General features: G+C 36.9%; 1 protein-coding gene across 1 annotated transcript in view; it reads right to left on the bottom strand.

Moving 5' to 3' along the window:
* The window catches only part of cacna1ab (calcium channel, voltage-dependent, P/Q type, alpha 1A subunit, b), a 149,880-nt gene that overhangs the window by 67,521 nt on the left and 65,720 nt on the right, over positions 1-16,639 (bottom strand). The gene's annotated exons all lie outside the window — the stretch shown is intronic.

Raw genomic sequence — 16,639 nt, 5'->3', positions numbered from 1 at the left:
AACATCAGGGCACCAGGTCTCTCCCCATTCACGGCATCACCATAGCAACCGGCGATTCCTCTTTTACGAAGTCTCCACGGTTACCAGCCTCCTCTCATTCATAACCGTTACCGCGGCAACGGGCCCTCTGTCATTGATGGAATCTCGGTATTGCCGCAGCAACCAGGCCAGAAGTGAGAGATAAAGGGTCCCCTTTCGATTGATCTCCGTTCTCTCCATCTTTTATATGGTGAGGATTCTCTGACTGAACACAGTGTCACACTTACACACAGTTTATGTTGACAACATGAAGTCTACCTAATTAGCATGTCCTCTACGTGTGGCTCATGTTGTCGGCATGCGAGATCAACCGGTTTCTGCGATAAAACAGCACAGGAATCTTCCAGCTTTTCGTTCGAGCTGAATCTAGGTCATGCTGATACACAGCCGAACTCTACATTATTCAATGCTGTACACTCAGGCCTGTGCATCTGGGAATACAGTGCATTTGTGCGGTACGTGAGGGTGTTTGTTTGGGGAGTGCGACAGGGTTCTGGTATCACAAATCTTGTTTCTTGAACCAGAATTTGCAAAATAGGCCTCTTGTTTGCGTCAAAGTGCTGGAATAGGTTTCTTTTTTGTTAACTTCTCATATCGAGCTTCTGTGTGAGGGTTTGATCTGATTAGCGTGGCTACAGACTGCAAAAAGGGTTCATTTTCACCTCTGGGAAGAAGGTATTACATAATTTGTTCGTATTTATAATACATTCCTTAATGGTATTCTCTTCCTCCTTGACTTGGCTTTCTTTTTAAGTCTTAGTCACTGCTAATGCAGACAATACAATTATTATTGCTCTTATTTAAGGTTATGGATTTAAATTAGCCTTTAACTCAAGGCACTTCAGGTTTGTGTGTAACCTGACCTGCACTATTTGTGCTACAGACATGAATGAAAACCAAAATCATGTGGCTCAAAAATGTGTTTTTTTTAAAAAGTAATTAATTTTTTTCAGCAAAAATGCATTAATGGATTGATCTAAAGTTACAGTAAATCCTGATTCATTTGAAGAAATTCAGATTAATGAAAAACATGTATGTGTTTTTATATATTCAGAGAGGAAATATCCCCTCAGAAGTCACAATTTTGGGGGCAGAATTTTTAAATCCGACACTGATTGTTACTTAAAGGAGACATATTATGCCCCTTTTTACTATATATAATATAAGTCTCTGGTGTCCCCAGAATGTGTCTGTGAAGTTTCAGCTCAAAATACTGCAGATAATTTATAATTTCATTTTGAAAATGCCTATTTTGATTGGAAGCAGAAGCACACTGTTTGTCTCTTTAAATGCAAATGAGCTGCTGCTCCCCGTCCCCTTTTCCAGAATAGAGGTGCGCCATTACAGCTCGGACCTGCTAAAAACATATGTTATGGTTCTGATTATCATGTTTATCGCACTGAAATTATGTAGTTTAAACCATATGAGTTTAAACTTCTGATATACGATTTTCTGAGAGCACACATCCGAAGCACATGGTGACTGTGATTTCACCAAGTACAACATGTTCCTGGATCAACATCCTTGTTGATCCTGGAACAACATTCCAATTAACCAATCAGAATGGAGGGATAACTTTTCAGGAAATATCTGTTTTAGGCTTAGGATCAGGGTTATGTACTTCTACACCCAATAAATTATGGGTAAGGTTAGGTTTAGGGGTAGGGATTGGGTTTAGTCTATATTTTTGGACAGTAATGTTGATCCAGGATAAACAAAAGATGTTGATTCAGGAACATGTCTTGCTTGGCAAAATCACGGCAACCGAAGCACACGGACAGAAAGCGGCTGGCACAGCATGTGAGTACTAAACTAAGTTCTCATTCACACACAAGTTTACATTAAAAACACACATGAGTTACAAAAACAGTCGGTTATGTCTGTGAAGGTAAACTGCTGGGAAATAAATTGCATGTTTATTTTAGATCTAAATAGTGTTCTGTGCTCATCTGTGCAGACAAAGGCAGAACAGTTAGTATGTTTTGCTCAAAATTTCACCATGGCATCAGAACTGGTACACCGTTGTCGCTTGCGAAAACACAATGATGGCGCCATGGGTGGAAACTTACAGATTAAGGGGCGGTAATATAACGAGATCCCTTTGCAACGTCACCAAGGGAGCGAAATCAGACGCTTGCAGAAAAAGGCTTACCAAAACAAAGTTATTGGGTTAATCTTTTTCACGTTTCCTTGGTTGGTAGATGCACCGGGGACCTGATTATAGCATTTAAAACCTGGAAAAGTCAGATTTTCATGATATGTCATCTTTAAAGCATTCATATGCCCAGGTTTTCATGTGGCGGAGAATAAAACAAGTTAAATATCCTTTATATTTATATTAAATGAGTGACCAAGTCATATACAATTTTTTGGTGTAGGATTTCCTTGGAAATGATTTTCACTCCGAAATTGCTTGTAAATTTCACAAAGAATTACAAAGAAATGGCAAGTCATGAATTAAACGTGACATCTTGAAGTGGAAAGACTGAAATTCTATTTATCAAAAATGTACTCCAATTAGGGCAGCAATGATAAATCGATGCAGAATCGATTCGTAGATCGATTCTGAGATCTTCCGAATGCATCGCGATTCTCTCTGGAATTGATTCTGAGCTTAGATTTTAACAGCAGATGGCACTCTAATCTAGTTTTTAACCGCACACTCAAATGCTCATGAAGAAGAGCGCTGAAGAGCGCTTGTGCATTTGGCTGAGTCTGTAATTTCACCTTGGCTCAGAATGCTTTTATAATGAGATTAATGTAAACACAGCCCACTGTGAACACCCTTGTAATTCGCTTCAACCTTTTCAAATTTTATGAATGATTATTTTAGGTTCAAGTTAGTGTAAGGATTTGGAAACAAGCAGAGTACAGCTGTTTCTAAAGCATGCAGCGCCATCTGCTGTTCCAAACTAAGCTCAGAATCGACTCGAGAAAGAATCGCGATGCATTCGGAAAATCTCAGAATCATTTCTCGATGCATCGATTTATTTTCCCAGTCCTAACTCCAATGATCTTTTGTTTTATTTACAACTTAAAAAAGTTAAAAAAAATTTACAGGCAGAATATTACTCCAACTCCATAGCAATGCACCAAAAATCCTAACTCTAACCCAGAACACTTTAGCAACCACATAGCAACATAGCTCCATAATGGCAAGTTTTATGCCACTCATATGTTAGAAAATATAAAAATCTTTGTTTTAGTTTCCATTCTCAAGATTTCATTTACTTGCTTCCACTGTTCTTAACACAGCTGACGCTCACTCCCTCTCCCTCCACTCATCCTCTCCATTCCTTGTTACCAAGCACCCGTGCTTCCCCTGTATCCTCACATTTCCCCATCGCACCCTTTTTTTCCCCCCACAAATGCTTTTTCCTATTAGTCCCCACTTGCACTGCTACATTTGTGTTGAAAGAAAAATGAGAGTAAGAGAAACATGGAAAACCTCTTCCACTCTTTACTACTGCAGAACACACTGGTGCAGTCTTTCACTATCTCTCTCACACACACACACACACACACACACACACACACAGTCTTCCGTCCATTACTGAGAGCATGGCGGCCTAAACTACCTCTTTCTCTCACTCACTCACTTTCTGTTGTCGTTCTTCCCACCTGTCCTTATGTGGCAACCAGCATGTGTGTGGCCTTCTCAAGATAAAGAGCAACTTCACAGCACACACAACAGAAGCAGAATGTTCATGTGTGTAAGAAAAAGAGATAAAGGTTTTCTACCTGTGTAAATACTGTACCACTGCATCACTTCCATTATCATTATTGTGCTGCAGTCTTTTACAGAAAATCATCCTTTCCTTCACCTCCATATAGACATTAACCCCCCCCCACACACACACCCTGAAACACACTTATTCTAACATCAACACACAAAAACACACTTCACTTAATGTGCATCTATTCCTGAAACACACTTTAACCTGGTGTCCGGTCGACACAATGGTTCCTTTAACACAGACATAACTTCCTGGACACATGTAGACACAAGCACAGAAGCTCACACTGCTATTTTAAGTCCTTTTGGAACTCTTAGTGATGTTAGAGAGCAGACAGGAAATGATGCGGAGAAGCAGAAGATCAGGGTAAGAGGCAAGCCAGATTCTAACTCGTGCATTAGGAAAGAAAAACTACAAAAAAAGAACTGCCAAGATACTTAATAATAGTTAAAGTCTGCTTTAAAAATTTTAATTAAATTAAATAATATATATGATAAATATAAGTAAATATATATAAATACATATTAGCAGCAAATCTGCATATTAGAATGATTTCTGAAGGATCATGTGACACTGAAGACTGGCGTAATGATGCTGAAAATTCAGCTTTGCCATTAGAGAAATGCATTGCATTTTAAAATATATTAAAATAGAAAACAATTATTCACTATTTTTACTAAAATAAATGCAGCCATGGTGAGCATAAGAGGTTTCTGTTAAAAAACATCAACCCCATACATTTGAACAGTACTGTATAAGTTGCTATTCGAAGTGATTGTGAAACACATTTTACTTCCATAAACTGATATATTCCATAAGATTATGACAGTAAACTTCGAAATAACATGCATAATTAAGCATAATGCTTATTGTAAAGGTTTTTTTGAGTGAGTACATTCACAAAATGGAGACAGTGTGTACTGGTGAACCAGTGTACTGGTTCAAACATAAACTAGACTGGTGCATGCATGAACTTTCAACATCAACACGCAAAATGCAAATACATGTCTTTTTTTTAAGGTGTCAGAATGCAGTTCAATGTCGTTCCAGCCCTATGTAGCCGCTCATATTGGTCCATATTTATGATTAAACATTCCTCTCCTCCATAACATTAAAATAAGTGACTATATGTGAGTGTAGACCGAGGGAGACGGCGAACCATAGGGAGTAAAATATAAGCAGGAAGAAAAGCAGAGAGAGTGGTGTCTTCTCTGGCCTTCCACGGTTCTCTCTTATTACATAACATTGCTATGGAAACAGCTGCGCATGGCAGCGTTAAGGTGTGTCCAGAAACAGAAATCTTCTACAGACTAATCCATGGTGTTATTCTCTTGGTCTCGCTCACTCTCTTCCTCTTTGTCTCTCTTCACTCTATGTGCCAGTAGTGAAGTCACAGATTGGCACGGAGCAGGCAGCCAATAGCCAGTGCAGTCACGACTCAGGAATCTGCCAAGTAAGAGCTGTACATTGGCAACACGTGCACAAGCAGTGGAACTGGTAATACAAAGTATGATGGAGAACTAATAACAGTATTGGTTCAAAATGGAAGTAGTACTAAATGGTGCAAAATTAATTAAAAACCCCAAATTTTAATTGTAAAATATATCAAAATGAACTGATAGTAAAACTAGTAGTATTATAGTATTATTCATATTTTCATATTTGTGTGTATTATACTGTATACTGTACAGTATAAATAATAAAAAATATTTTACACACACACACAGAAAATATTATATTAACAATAACAATTAGTATATTAGTAGTATACTAACAATAAGTAGTACTAAATGGTGTGGAATTTAAAAAAAAGTTCAAATTAAAATAAAAAACTAAGTATTACTCAAATTTTTTATAAATTACATACAGCATAAATAATATATTATAATGATAATACTAGCGAGAGAGAGCGAGAGCTTTGATACATATATCAAACTGGAAGTAGTACTAAATGGTGCAGAATTAATTAAAACAACCATTTTAAATATTGAAATATATTAAAATGAACTAATAGTAATACTAGTAAAATCCTGATGTTGGAAAAAAAACAAGTTCATGTTGTTATTTGTCAACTACTCAAATGCAGATTCAACATGAGCTCTTTCAGACTGTCCGCTGTGACCAGTGACCGCTCCGTGACCAGAAGCAAATTCTGCTCAGAGGTCATGAGAGTCTGTCTCTCTGCTGTCAAGCTTCATTGGCGTCTTGATGTAAAATCTATATACTTAATAATAGTTAAAGTCTGCTTTAAAAATTTTAATTAAATTAAATAATATATATGATAAATATAAGTAAATATATATAAATACATATTAGCAGCAAATCTGCATATTAGAATGATTTCTGAAGGATCATGTGACACTGAAGACTGGCGTAATGATGCTGAAAATTCAGCTTTGCCATTAGAGAAATGCATTGCATTTTAAAATATATTAAAATAGAAAACAATTATTCACTATTTTTACTAAAATAAATGCAGCCATGGTGAGCATAAGAGGTTTCTGTTAAAAAACATCAACCCCATACATTTGAACAGTACTGTATAAGTTGCTATTCGAAGTGATTGTGAAACACATTTTACTTCCATAAACTGATATATTCCATAAGATTATGACAGTAAACTTCGAAATAACATGCATAATTAAGCATAATGCTTATTGTAAAGGTTTTTTTGAGTGAGTACATTCACAAAATGGAGACAGTGTGTACTGGTGAACCAGTGTACTGGTTCAAACATAAACTAGACTGGTGCATGCATGAACTTTCAACATCAACACGCAAAATGCAAATACATGTCTTTTTTTTAAGGTGTCAGAATGCAGTTCAATGTCGTTCCAGCCCTATGTAGCCGCTCATATTGGTCCATATTTATGATTAAACATTCCTCTCCTCCATAACATTAAAATAAGTGACTATATGTGAGTGTAGACCGAGGGAGACGGCGAACCATAGGGAGTAAAATATAAGCAGGAAGAAAAGCAGAGAGAGTGGTGTCTTCTCTGGCCTTCCACGGTTCTCTCTTATTACATAACATTGCTATGGAAACAGCTGCGCATGGCAGCGTTAAGGTGTGTCCAGAAACAGAAATCTTCTACAGACTAATCCATGGTGTTATTCTCTTGGTCTCGCTCACTCTCTTCCTCTTTGTCTCTCTTCACTCTATGTGCCAGTAGTGAAGTCACAGATTGGCACGGAGCAGGCAGCCAATAGCCAGTGCAGTCACGACTCAGGAATCTGCCAAGTAAGAGCTGTACATTGGCAACACGTGCACAAGCAGTGGAACTGGTAATACAAAGTATGATGGAGAACTAATAACAGTATTGGTTCAAAATGGAAGTAGTACTAAATGGTGCAAAATTAATTAAAAACCCCAAATTTTAATTGTAAAATATATCAAAATGAACTGATAGTAAAACTAGTAGTATTATAGTATTATTCATATTTTCATATTTGTGTGTATTATACTGTATACTGTACAGTATAAATAATAAAAAATATTTTACACACACACACAGAAAATATTATATGAACAATAACAATTAGTATATTAGTAGTATACTAACAATAAGTAGTACTAAATGGTGTGGAATTTAAAAAAAAGTTCAAATTAAAATAAAAAACTAAGTATTACTCAAATTTTTTATAAATTACATACAGCATAAATAATATATTATAATGATAATACTAGCGAGAGAGAGCGAGAGCTTTGATACATATATCAAACTGGAAGTAGTACTAAATGGTGCAGAATTAATTAAAACAACCATTTTAAATATTGAAATATATTAAAATGAACTAATAGTAATACTAGTAAAATCCTGATGTTGGAAAAAAAACAAGTTCATGTTGTTATTTGTCAACTACTCAAATGCAGATTCAACATGAGCTCTTTCAGACTGTCCGCTGTGACCAGTGACCGCTCCGTGACCAGAAGCAAATTCTGCTCAGAGGTCATGAGAGTCTGTCTCTCTGCTGTCAAGCTTCATTGGCGTCTTGATGTAAAATCTGCGAAGTGAAACTAAAATGTAGAACTAGAGTTTTGGAGATGATAGAGAGACACTCAGGGGAGTATTGCAACCACAGCCCTTTGTCAGAACCAACATTCGCATTCAACTGACACTAAAGAGAATTTCAGACACTGAAAAAACGGATGACCACGGCTAAACATCTAAACATGTGAGAAGGAACAATGAAATGAAATAATTGTCCAATGTCCTGGTAATTATTTGCAGACTAAATCTAATAGTAGTTCTATATTCTATTTAAGCACAAAGCAACTCTCAGAAGTCGAAAGGCTGAAACAATCTAACACTAGCATAGCAGCCAGTTTTCATTATATCAGTTATAGATATTATATTGGTATCTTCAGAGCATTATAACTGACATTACTCCACACTTTTAGAAATAGATAATCATATTTAAAGAGTTTGTTTTGCATGGCTGCAGTATGAGGAAAGAATTGGCTCTGTGAACCAACTTTAAGACCAAGAAAAAGCTTCTGCCAGCTGGTAATGTTGGCAGTGGACTGAACAACTGTGCAAGCAGTAAGCAGTAATCCTACAGTAGCCAGCGCCAGTTAACTGCCTGTCATTAAATCAGGACTATTGAGAAAACATCACATCACAGAATTTAGATTAAACAAAGCTGATATGTTATTCTGATTGCTCATATGCCACTGGGTCACTTAAAATAGAAAAAGAAATGGTCTAAAAGAAAGGACCTGTCTTAGTAAAACATTAGTAAATAAGTAAGTAAATTGTAATATTTTAATAAATAATCTTATGTTAATTAAATAAAATAGTAAAAATATGAAAGTGGTTAAATATAACTAAAAAGTATGGAAGCTTGTTTCTACCACAGGATTTTGAAAAAGCTATCTGCAACTCTGACTGTTTTTCTTACAGTTCTGAGTTGATATCTCGCAATTCTTTTTTTTGTTTAGTTTCCACCATGAAATAAAAAGTAAAAAAAGGTAATCATGACTTTTTATTTCACCATTGTGACATTCTCGCAATTGTGTTTTTGTATCTCACAGTTCATGCTTTACTTCTTCAAATTGCGAATTTATATCTTGCAATTCTATTATATCTCTCAATTCTGACTTTTTTTCTCAAAATTGCGAGAAAAAGGTTTGAATTGTAAGATAAAAATTCGCAATGAACTTTTTCACTTTTTTGTAGCCTGTTTTTGCACTTACAACTAAAATATATAAATACAGTAAATGGTTACTTAATTTGACAGTGTCCTTGTTACAGTGTAAATAAACATTTAAGTACTGAGTAATATTAATTAACTACATGTATGTACTGTATATGGTTAGGGTTAGGATGAGGGTTTGGGTTAGGGTTAGTTGTATGTAATTATGCATAATTTATTTTTATTACTATAAGTACATGTAACATGTAACATGAACAATGTAAAATACAGTGTTACCAAATAAAAACAAAACAAAATAAAATAAAATTCTTCTGGACAGAAAGAGAAAAAAAAATACAGGATGACTCGCTTTTGTGAGGGACACAACATGACAGTCCAACATAACAGTATGTGTACGTAGGGATCGGCAGGGTGCGAACTACGGGGGAGCTAGTGGGAGCTCGGCTCCCCTTAATAAGACATGGGCTCCCCTGAAAACGTGATTTGTGAAATTTTGGGAGGTCTCAAAAAATACTGACAATGTGTTATTTTGACGTGCAATTTCAGTTTTGTGTAATGTGATCATCGTGGATTATGTGTAAAATTGCAAAAATATAATTCACTCATTCATGCATGACGGTGATTTAAACTTAATTCACTTCAATAAAGATAACTATACATGCTATTCTTGTCATGAGCATCAAGGTGTGGGGGCGCTCATGTTTAGTACATGTTAACTTAAAGATTCGTAGAAAAAATATAAACGTTGGACTCTGTGGTCGATTCTGTGTTAAGGTAAGGCATGTTATTCACAATTATGTGTTGTGGCTGGGTTGTTATAGGTCTGCGTGACTCTCGGTGTCGTAGGCCTAATTGAATGGAGTAATTATGGTATTCTTCTGTAGCCTGACGACGAGTAACTTTAACCATTGTTCATGTGAACTCAAAGACAGCCTGATGCTTTGTTTATAGACTATTTGTGGGTGGCTGTTTGTTGTTGATTTATCCTATATAGTGCTACAAGTAGTGCATACACTTGTAGCTGTTATGTATCTTTGTAAGTTATTCTTTTGAGGCACGCGCAAGCGCTCAAATCCACAACCCCCCAAATGGGCTCCCCCAAAGTCCACGGTATAGTTCGAACACTGGGGATGAGTATCGTTAAGGTTTTAAAGGGGTGGTTGACTGGTTTTTTTATAGGCTTGATTGTGTTTATGGGGTGCAGTCTAACATGTGTTTCTCAAAATAGCGGCATGTGTTCCGGTTGTATTGTAAACAATGACGTGTCTATATTGCTTATCAATTTGAGCCCGATTGAGACGCAGAGGATATTAGTATACCTCAACCATGAGAAAATCACATTGAAGGATTTTTAAAGAATTTTTTTGCAAATTATGGTGGAAAATAAGTACTGTGTGTACATTGAGGAAAAAAAAATAACTTAAATGATTTTAGCAAATGGCTGCAATATAACAAAGAGTGAAAAATTTAAGGGGGTCTGAATACTTTCCGTACCCACTGTATATATATATATATATGACCAGTGCTTAAATAAGAGGTCCCGGAACAAAGTGGGGTGATGGATCCGGCATGATTAGAGGAGGGAGAGGTAACGGCGCATTCGCGCAATGGAGGACCATCTTACGTGATTAACAGCGTGCATCTTCTTACGGTCATGAAAAAAACAGAAAAGTCATGAAATTTTAAAACGGCCAAAAAAACAGAAACAGATTTTTTCCCTTAAATCTCTGTATAATAGAATTATGTTTAATCTGCTTTCGAGTTTAATGAGGGAAATTCCTGCAAAGATATTCAATAGAGCATGTAGGTTAGATAAGTATATAAATCCACACATACTATCAGATTAAATCAGTCACTTGAAAACAGCGTGAGTGATTCAGCTGTACCGCATCTTCTCTCACTCTCAAAGCGGCTTCACAACAGCGCATCTCATCTGCACTACTGCACGCTGCGATACAAGACTTTTGCTTGGGTTTCGGGACAGTCGACAGAATTGTCACTTGCCTAATCGAGTCATTGTTGCATCGTCACAAAACTCTATAATTTGCACATCTTTTTAAGTTTAAGCCATTCCATACTCGCGTGCTCCAAAGGGGGTTTTCTGTGCGCTCACAGTCACGACCATAGCGTGCATATCGCTCCACCTCGCGAGTACCAAATTGAGTTATATTTCGCAGCTTGTTTCGCTTACGCGGCCAAATACACACAAAAAAATGGCGATTATCCTCGTAAGCACAGTTGGTATTGTCTTAACTAAATGTAAACATCTGAGAAAGAAAACGCATGTGTATCAGTATTGGATCCGTGCATTCGGGTTTGTGAGAGCAGCCACGTCGCATCTCTTTGCATGCTCAAGTTTGTTGTTTCAAATGTAGATGCTAGGCAAGCCTGCTCATAATAGAAGTTTTTTCATGAAATATATGCACACTATAGGTCAACACAAGCGTCTTTCAGTGGCGCGTGAGGAGGGGATCTGTCAAATGAGGTGCCGGATCAGATTTCAGACAAATTCGGAGGTGCCAGATCAGGGATAGACTTGTTCCGGAACAAATTAAGCCCTGTATATGACAAATTAAGAGCTGAATTAACATTGCTTTATATTCTGAAATGTAAAATAAATATTTAATGAAACGAATATAAAACAGTAAATGCACCAGTGTGCAGGCATTTTTATGGTTTTATACATAAGATAAGATACCGTAAGAACACGAACAAAGAAACAAAGTAAAACAAACTGACAAATACAATAAAACAAATATTGAATTAACATTGCTTTATATTCTGAAATGTAAAATAAATATTTAATCATTTATACATCAATTTGTAAATGCACCAGTGTGCAGGCATTTTTATGGTTTTATACATAAGATAAGATACCGTAAGAACACGAACAAAGAAACAAAGTAAAACAAACTGACAAATACAATAAAACAAATATACAAATGAAATGAAATAAACAGTGCTGTCATTTTCCCATGAAGTTCTACTAACATTACTGTTCAGGTAAGTAATAGCCTACAAAAGAAATCTAAAAGTAATCAAATGTAAATGAACACTGCATAGTTTTCATAAGATACCGTAAGAACACGAACAAAGAAACAAAGTAAAACAAACTGACAAATACAATAAAACAAATATACAAATGAAATGAAATAAACAGTGCTGTCATTTTCCCATGAAGTTCTACTAACATTACTGTTCAGGTAAGTAATAGCCTACAAAAGAAATCTAAAAGTGATCAAATGTAAATGAACTCTGCATAGTTTTCAGTGTATGTATTGATAGACTAATGCTTATTAAAGCTATAAAGTTATTCAGATTAAGAGCAGATTTGCATTTTGATGGCCCAAGCGCCAGTCTGTCACTTTAAGACAATATATTGACACACATCGGATTTTCTCACAACTGTTCTCCTCCACTTAAGACATAAACTGTGTTTAAGCAAATACTCTCCAAGCCGGCCATTTTGACATAATTATGTGTGTATTTGATCGTTTGGACATCCACCCGAAGCTCAAAGTGTAATTTGTTTGTCCGTATTGGAGCATGCCGCGCGCACACATTTCAGCCTGGGGAACAGCGCGTCTCTTGTGCGGATTGTGCTTTCAACGTTTTATTATCAAACATGTCCCGCAATTTAGCAACAGTAAAGACGGCATTTTACAACAATCACCGATTGAGCTGATTCTGACGTTAAGTTTGGGTTTTAGGGAGGAACGAATGCGCACCGCTGTGAAGGGCAAGAAGTTGCGCAAGACGAAACGCAGCTAGTTTTTAATGGCTTTACCTCATGTCTTCTTTTGTATAATCCTTAGAAGCCAAAATCAAAAAAAAAAAAAAAAATTTGCTTAAAGGGGTCATATGACGCAATTCCAATTTTTCCTTTCTCTTTGGAGTGTTACAAGCTCTTGGTGCATAAAGAAGATCTGTAAAGTTGCAAAGACTAAAGTCTCAAATCCAAAGGGATATTCTTTATAAAATTTAAGACTTGTCCATGCCCTCCTAAAATGCCTCGTTTAAACACGCCCCCACATGTCTACTTCACTGTGTGGGCAGATTGGCATAACACCGCCCAAATGTTCACGCAAAGAAAGTTTTTTATTTTTGCTGTAGTATTGTTGCTGCCGCCGCCATGTTGTGAATATGCTGTGTGTTTCATTGTGAAAGCGAAACTACTTTGTTTTGCCTTCCAAAAGAGGAAGATATCTGCCTTGTCATGCCTAGAGCTGATCCATGCTGGTCGCTGAGGAAAAACATCAACTTCGCGCTGTCAATCGCCAGATCGGCTTTCACCGTGGACGAAGCAGAGTCCAGCCCGGGGTCGTCACATGTGGTTGCCGCAAGCCTCCTTTGTCGAATCCGCCGGGCGTCGCTCACTCAAGCCGCTGTGTGTTTCGTTGTGAAAGCGAAACTACTTTGTTTGGCCTTCCAAAAGAGGACATAATGTTTCTATAAAGTGGGGCAGTTCCAACTTTGCAAGGACAGTCTGGTGCTTCTGTAAGAGCCTGTAAGTAAGTTTTTTATATTTAAAGAATTTGCCACTGATGATTAAAACGCGAGTTTGAGCAGTGTAGAGTAGCGCTTATTGTTTGTCATTTCTCCGATCACAAATGCAGACGTGGTTTTATGTTTACACGGCGCAATACGCAATGCAAAGCGTAAAAATACAGTATAAGTCATTACAATCAATAATTATGTCCCCACTGGATGCAACAAATGCCTCGTTTGTAATGGGTTTTATTGGTTTTTTCTCGTCGCGCCAGGACACATGGAAACCATAGACTGTATGATGGAAACACAGTATGGTAAGGGGCGTAACATTTCTGTCACATGCTTGAGGTATTCAGCCAATCACAACACACTGGATAGCTGGCCAATCAGAGCACACCTCGCTTTTCAGAACGATGAGCTTTGTAAAAATCGACGTGTTTCAGAAAGGCGGGGCATAGAGGAGAAACAATAATGTACAGTATGTGGAAAATAATGTGTTTTTTTAACCTTAAACCGCATAAACACATTGCATTACACCAAATACACCAAATAATATTTTTTTTAGCAACATCACATGACCCCTTTAATAAAACAGCCACAGGCCTAAAGTGTAAGCAGATGTTTGAATGTTTAGTTCTCTCTTCTATCATAATTAAACAGGGCTTTCATGTTGCGCGTGCTAAAGCTCCTCCAGATCTCGCTTCTGAATTGCGAATAGCAAAAATGCATCATAGACAAATGTTTGAAAAACAGCTGGCGACTCTGGTGAGATAGAATTTGCAAGATAATGTATATGTAGCAATAATAAATGTAAGTGTGTTTTATTAATTTCTCCAGTACCGATAGCAGAACCGTTAACATCAGAGCTTATCGATACTCCGGCCTTTCATAATTTAGCCCTGGGACCGATTAAATACTGGGAATACTACCCATCCCTACTACGTGTTTGTTTCAGTAGGTAAAGGTGTGTATGAGTATGACTGTATATAGAAATCAAAGCTGCAGGAAGTAGCATGGAGGAGGATGCATTTTATCATCAAAGTGCAGCTCTTTCTTTCTAACACACACATACTCACAACAGAGATACTGCTGTGAAAGCCAGCTGAGGCTTACAAATGTGTCCAATATGCACACACAGAAGTCGACGTTGAGTAAAAATGTGTATTGAGGATGTAGTTAATGATTAGCCATGTTCAGTTTTGCAGCTGTTTGTGTGTGTGAAGATCTGCCTGTGTTTAAAAGCAGGGCTAGTTGATTGATCATCTGCAGTAGTGAAAAGCAGGCTACTGCAGCAGCTTACGAAAGCGCACACGCTTGCCCTGCTCCTTTACGTTTCCCTCGTTCTCATTCTCTTTCTCTCCCCTTCCACCTCTGTCCTCCATGTTCTAGTTTTGCTCCCCTCCTCCTCTTCATTTCTACTTTCACTAGTTCCCTGTTGAATAGACAAGCACTGCTGGTGACTAGCAAATGGTGTGTTTTGAATGCTGGTATGTTGGTGTCCCTACTAGTCTTCTTAAAGGGACAGTACACTAAAAAAAAAAATCTGCATTTATTCACCTTATATCGTTTCTAACCTGTAAGGCTTTCTTTCTTACACTAAAAATACATTTCTACAGTTTCATACAGTAGAACAGTAATGTTGTGAAATATTATCACAATTTAATATAAGTGTCTTCTTTTTCCCCCCCATTTTTATAAATATTTTAAAATGTAATTTATTCCTGTGATGACAAAGCTGTATTTTAAGCATCATTACTCCAGTCTCCAGTGTCGCATGATCCTTCAGAAATCATTCTAATATACTGATTTATGCTGAGGTTCATGCAACATTTATTTTTATTATCAACATTTATTTTTGTGGAAACCATGATACATTTTTTAGGATTCTTTTATTAACAGAAAGTTTAAAAGAACAGCATATAAATTAATTATAACTCTTTTATAACATTATAAAGGTCTTTACTGTTATAGCATCTTTGCTAAATAAAAGTATCAATTTCTTTGATTAAGTAATCTTACAGACCCCAAACTTTTGAATGTTAGTGTGTATATAAAAAGATATTTATTGGAATGTCCAAGTTGCTTTTTTCCCACACAAATCAGTGACACTATGGACAAATGTGTCACTGTTCACTTTCATTTTATTATAAAGAGCAGTTTGACAAAAAATACTTTTTGTTCCATGTATGAAAGAAATGTAAATGATGACAAAGATAGGTGCACTAATTCTTTAACAAGCAAGTCTCCTTTAGTCAGTTATAATTATCATGCTAGTTGACGAGAATTTTCCTGTTCCACCAGCAAGACCATCACCAAACCAGCACTAACCAGGATAAATTAACTGGGACCAACATGGAAATTAAAGGTTTTCAGGGTTTTCACTCCATCTTGGATTCTTCCATTAGCCTCTAATCTCCTCCTCCTCCAGCTATACGTCTTTTCACATAAACCAACACCTTCTCTCTCTCCTTCTAATTTTCCAATATTCCAAAGCCCTGGGGAATGGCGTAATGGAATCACATGGCCCTGCCTTCTTTAGCACTGCAATACTACAACACATCCCCTAAAACACACTCGTCTGTCTCTCTCTCTCTTTCTCTCTCTGCTTTCCTGTGAGGTGACATTTCAGACTTGCCCTGATGGTTGCTCCCTACAGTGCTGCTGTGATCTACCTGTTTGAGAATCCATGTATGCGTGTGTGTGTGTGTGTGTGTGTGTGTGTGTGTGTGTGTGTGTGTGCATGTATGTGTGTGTGAGAAAAAGTGTTCATTAAGGCATGAGGGAACCAGCGTCCAACCAGACCTCTGCTGTGTACATAGCACTGCTTTACACACACAGTTTCAGAATGGGCGTGACTTTCTCTGGGCTAGTTTAGGCCATACGGAAAATACATATTTTAGTACATGTTACAGACACTGTGCAGTCAGTCAGTCATTAGGCATTCTACAGATCTTGTTATGAACTTAAAAAGGCCATGAAATTCTAAGTAAAACACATTTTGTATTGTTTTGTCACCTCTGGCTGCATAAAAATAATGACTACTGTACTTTGAATCATGAACAAATGACTCTTTTAATGAATCGACCAAAAAGAGCCCCTAACTCCACAGAAAATACAAATAATTATACAAAAATATTTGACATTAGAATGCCACCATCTACCAACTAGAATCAAGTATTCCAGAGAGCCATCTAATAATTGTTAATATTGACTCA

Source organism: Sinocyclocheilus grahami, unplaced genomic scaffold (assembly GCF_001515645.1).
Source record: "Sinocyclocheilus grahami isolate Dianchi unplaced genomic scaffold, SAMN03320097.WGS_v1.1 scaffold20.1, whole genome shotgun sequence".
NCBI lineage: Eukaryota > Metazoa > Chordata > Actinopteri > Cypriniformes > Cyprinidae > Sinocyclocheilus > Sinocyclocheilus grahami.
This window is presented reverse-complemented; position numbering and strand designations above follow the sequence as displayed.